At 32.0% G+C, this 5,632-nt stretch overlaps 1 pseudogene; it reads left to right on the top strand.

Annotated features, from left to right (window-relative positions):
* The first annotated feature begins 3,857 nt into the window (after window positions 1-3,857).
* LOC111739374 lies at window positions 3,858-3,972 on the top strand (annotated as a pseudogene).
* The last annotated feature ends 1,660 nt before the right edge of the window (window positions 3,973-5,632 follow it).

The raw sequence follows: 5,632 nt of genomic DNA, 5'->3' as shown, positions 1-5,632 counted from the left end.
AAAGAAAGAAAAGTATGACAATAGAACAAGAAAGGAGAGTAGGGAGAAGGAAGAAGTCAGAAGCAAAAAAGATAAAAAGAGAAGGGGGCTGAACATACAAAAGGATGAGTTGAAGAAAAGAAGAAAACTCTTCTTAGGTAACTAGGAAAGAATCAGAAAAAGAGAGAGAGAAGTATGGTTAAAGAGAAATGTAAGAAACAAATTATCTAAGATAGATTTGAAACTTAAAGGAAAGAGTGTGTACTTTCTGAAAAGTGGTAGTAAAGGGGCCAGGTAAGAAAAGTCTCCATACCACAACTTGGCTGTCCATCGATGACTGAATGATTAAAGAAAAGGTGATACATATATACAATGGAATATTACTAAGCCATAAAAAAAAAAAATGAAATCTTGCCACCTGCAAAATCATGGATGGACCTAGAGGATATTGTGCTGAGTAGAGTCAGATAGAAAAAGACATATGCTGTATGATTTCTCTTACATGTGGAATCTAAAAAAAAAAACAAAAAACAAAATAAACAAAACAGAAACAGACTCATAGATACAAAGAATATTCTGATGGTTTCCAGGTGGGAGGGGGGGTTGCAGGTGGGGAAAAAGGGAAAAGGATTAAGAAGTATGAATTAGTAGCTACAAAATAGTCATGGAGATGTATAGTATAAGGAATATTGTCAATAATATTGTAATAACTATGTATGGTGTCAGATGGGTACTAGATTTATCAAGGTCTAATATAAATATCTAATCACTATGTTGCACACCTGAAACTAATACAATATTGTATGCCAAATGTAATTAAAAAATAAAAATTATTTTAAAGAAAAGAAAAAGTCTCCATACTGGTCATCAGAAGGTTGATATCCAGAGTAAAAGCAAACTAGACGACAAAAAGGAACCTCCAGACGCTAGAGTAACGGAAGGCTAGTACCCCCAGACCTTCATCAAAAGGGCGTGTCTAACTTCCTACTGCACATTGTGCAAGCTCAGGGCTTACTTTAAATGACTGATTTGGCATTATTCTCAGAGATCTTGCTTTGGTTATTAATTAAATAAATGTGCTGTTTCATTATTTGTAGCTCTAGAACTTACTGAGAATGAGCTAGTGATGCTATTTTTCTTGATAAAATATCTATGTGAAGAGGTGACCTTGTGATAAAGAAACTTAAGGAATTGTATTTCAGAGCTCTGAGGTCACTAAATGACAAATGAGTGTCTTTTAAATAATAACAAGAGATTGTTTTAATAACATGCAAAGTGCCTTAATAGACCATCTACAAAAGTTACATGATAAAAAATCAGAATTCTAGCATTGTTAAAGGGTTATCTGCATGTAATTCCTAAAGAACTGCACATCTACATAAATAAATGGAAATTCTACATTATCTAAAAGCAAATAATATAAACATCAACTTAATGCCTTAAATTAGTGCTTAATTAATGTTTAATAAAAATACAAGAATTCAGAATTCAGATTGCCCAATATCAAGAGTAAAACATAAGTCCACCCCTCTAAAAGAACAAAACATTTGTTTAAACACTACCCAGCCTTCATAAGCTATCAGATTCTAACTCTTCCTATTTAAGGATAATTATAAGAGCTTTTTTAATATGTGAATTTTATTTGGCTCTAACAATAATGAAATTTTTAAAGAAATCTAGTGAATATGTATATTAAAATGCACATTTCCTTATCACCCACATAAAAGCCAAATAAACACTCTCCCTTCAGTGCTTCCTTTCGGCACATTACTTTCAATAAAATAACCCACCTTAATGAAGAATTAAATTGAATACTTGAAAGATACTTGAAATAGATTATCACATAATTCGATAAAATTTACTAATAGCCATTCATGTGTAAAAATTACTCAGGATACAAATAACCATATAACTAAACACGATTGACTTTTTTAGGTAGAAATTTAAAATAATCCTGAGTTACAGACTTAGACATTTATATTTAATATCAACATCTTGATCTGACATAACTGGAATGTTCAAGTGCTTATTCACGAGAGTTCATGCTGAATCAATTTAGGGCATCAAATTTTCACAACAAGAAATAGATTGTTATTTTCCAAACCATTGTACATTTTATAATTCATTTGTAACACTTCTGATGTGACTTAAAAATTTCAGAATTTAACAGCATGTTTATCCTCTAAGATATTCAGTTTGCACATGCAGATAGAGAAATTCCTACAAAGTCCACATAAAGAACCAAATTTGTTCTGTCCCTATTATATAACAATGCTTTTAACTAAGCTCTCCAATGCCTTATCCACCTAAACTGGCATTCTGTAGTTCTTAGTAGATTCCAATAACAATGAACACTTTTTGAGCGCTTACCATATTTCAGTTCCTATGCCAAGAAATTCATATTTGTTAACTGATATCTAAGTAATAATACTTTGATAAATTAACTACTTAACTAAATATCTTTTATACATAATACTTTTGAAACTGCATTTAAAAGTTACATGTCAAAAAGTTGATAAAAACAGACATGTTAAATGGCAGCAGGTATGCACAGGTTCAATTCCCAGAGAGCTAACTCATATTACAAAATTCCACATTGAGGTTCCTGTAGGCAGTGCCACCCTCAGGCCAGGCAATCCAGCATGCAAGTGGAGGCGTCAAAGGCATCTTGAAACCTAGTGTCAGAAGACAGTCTGCCCTTTTGGAGATATCAGTTAATACTCCTACCTCTGTGTGGGAACTGAGCCAGATATTTCGCATTCCCACAGAACTGCCATCACTGCCTCCAAGCCTTTTGTAGAGGCCAGTATTTACACCATCACCTCCCCAGGTGCTGAGGCTTTTGGACTATGAGTGGAATTACATCACTAGCTTTCATAGGTATTTAACTTGCAGACAGAAGATCGTGGGACTTCTCAGATTCCATAATCATATGAACCAATTCCATATATTAAATCTATCTCTCTGGATATATATATAGGTATAGATTTTGTAGAGATAAGAGAGAGAGAGAGAGAGAGAGAGAGAGAGAGATGAGATGAGATGATGGAGGTAGAGACAAAGACAGAGATATATAGATCTTATTGGCTCTATTTCTCTGAAGAACCCTGATCAATACAGACATCAAGCCATAAATCTAAGAACATCAAAAGCAATGCAGAATAAATACAAAAAGGGCTACATCTAGGCATATCGTAGTTAAACTACTGGAAACCAAAAATATAGAAAAAAATCATTTAATGAAACAAAAACAATGACAAAATAAAAATTACAGCTTACTTCTCATCAGAAGCAATGGAGGCCAAAAGATAATACAATGACATTTTTAATGTTATGAAGGGAAAAATATTCTCAATCCAAAATTCTATGTCAAGCGAATAATATCTGTGAACAATAATTAAATTTTCAGATAGGCACAAAGGCTGAAAGAATTCACAAACAGCAAACTTTCATATAGGAAAGGCCTCAGGAGGTTTATCTGGATAAAGAAAATGATACCAGATGGAAGCCCAAATCTATGAAAAGGAATGAAGATCATCAGAAAAAGTAAGTATGTAGATAAACATTTTTGCTATTTTTATATGTAAATATTCTAAAACTTATTTTTAAATTGCTGGCTTTTTAAAGTATAAGTAAAATGATATTGGGTAAGGAATATAACATATAGAGAAGTAAAATAAATGACTAATACAAAACATGGATATCGCAGAATTCACACTGTAAAGTTTTTACATTTCCCATAAAATAGATAACTATTTTGAGGGAGACCATAATAAATTAAGCAGGCATACTGCAATTAGTAGAATAAACACTAAAACATAATTTAAAGACGTGTAACAAAGATATCGATAGCAGAGAAAAAAATTAATAGTAAAAAAGTCTACATGCCACCCTGAACACACCCGACCTCATCTGATCTTAGAAGCTAAGCAGGGTTGGGCCTGGTTAGTACTTGGATGGGAGACCACGTAGGAAGACCAGGTGCTGTAGGCGGGAAAAAAAAAAAAAACTTGAATAACCCAAAAAAAGCAGAAATGGAAATCATAGTAATACGTATAAATATATATGTGTTAATATGTACCAAAGTAGACTTCATGACTAGAGATAAAAAAGAAACATCTTATAATGATAAAGCATCATTCATCAAGAAGATGTAGCAATAACAGAGCCATGTGAAGCAAAGATTGACATAACTAAATAGGTAAATAGACAAAATCACAAACATAATTGAAGATTTTAGCACTCTTTTGTCAGTAATTAATAGCACAAGCAATCAAAAACAGATCATTAGAGATATAAACAATTTGAGTACTATCAGCCAACCTGACCTAATTGGCACTAACAGAACACTATAACCAACAACTGCAGGACACACATTCTTTTCAAAGGTATGTGGAGCATCACCATGACAGGCTATGTACTGGAAAATAAAACAATTCTCCATACGTTTCAAAAGATTAAAACTTTAAAATCATGTTTTTTAAGACAATATAAATAAATTAAAAATCAATAAATTTTCTTAAATATAGCCTAGTACTTGGAAACTAAGAAACACTTCTCAATAGCTCATGGATCAAAGAAGAAATCAAAAGTAAAAATTGATTTTATTTTTAATAGAATGATGTTAATACATATCAGTGTTTCACCTAAAGCATCACTTATCGGGAAATTCATAGTACTGAATGGAGTATATTAGTGAGGAAAGGACTTTAAATTCAATCATCTAATCTAACTCTTACAAAAGTTGAAAAAAGAAGAGCAATTAAAACCAAAGAATGTAGAAAAACATGAAATTTTAAAAATAGAAGCAAAAACCAACGAAGCGGAAAACACAATAGAGAAAATCAACAAAGCCAAAAGACAGGCCTTTAGAAAAAGATTAATAAAATTGCTAAGTATCTAAAGGAGTTATCAAAGGGCGAAAAAAAGAAAGTGCAAATTACTAACATTATAAATAAAAGATGAACATGGCTTCAGAGCCAGTAGATATTAAGAATAAAAAGAAATTATTATGAACAACTTTATGCCAATAAATTTGATATTTGAAATAATATGGTCAAATTCCTTGAAAAACACACTTTAAAACTGACACAAGAAAAAAAAAAGTAAAAATCTGAGTAGCCATATGCTATGAGCTGAATTGTGAACCCCAAAATTCTATGTCGAAATCCTAACCTCCAGTACCTCAAGATGTGACTATATTTGGAGCTGGAGTCATTAAAGAGGTAATTAAGTTAAAATGAAGTTATTAGATTAGGCCCTAATCCAACATGACTAGTGTCCTTATAAGAAAAGGAAACTTAAACACAGATTTATTGAGAGAAAAGACCATATGAAGACAGGCATAAGACAAGCCAAGGAGAGAAGCCTCAAAAGAAGCCTGCTGACACCTTGATTTTGGATTTCTAGCCTCCATAATTGTGAAAATACAAATTTCTGTTGTTTAACCCACCCAGTCTGTGGTACTTTGTTATAGCAATCCTAGACTTAATATACCATACTTCTAATAAAGAACTGGAATTTGTAATGAAAAACTTTCACACACATAAAACCTTAAGGCCCTGATGGTTTCTCTGGTGGATTCTATCAAACATTCAAGGAAAAAATAATACTAATCTTATACAAAATGTTTTAGAAAACAGAAAAGGATAAA

Source organism: Pteropus vampyrus, unplaced genomic scaffold (genome assembly GCF_000151845.1).
Source record: "Pteropus vampyrus isolate Shadow unplaced genomic scaffold, Pvam_2.0 Scaffold2, whole genome shotgun sequence".
NCBI lineage: Eukaryota > Metazoa > Chordata > Mammalia > Chiroptera > Pteropodidae > Pteropus > Pteropus vampyrus.
This window is presented reverse-complemented; position numbering and strand designations above follow the sequence as displayed.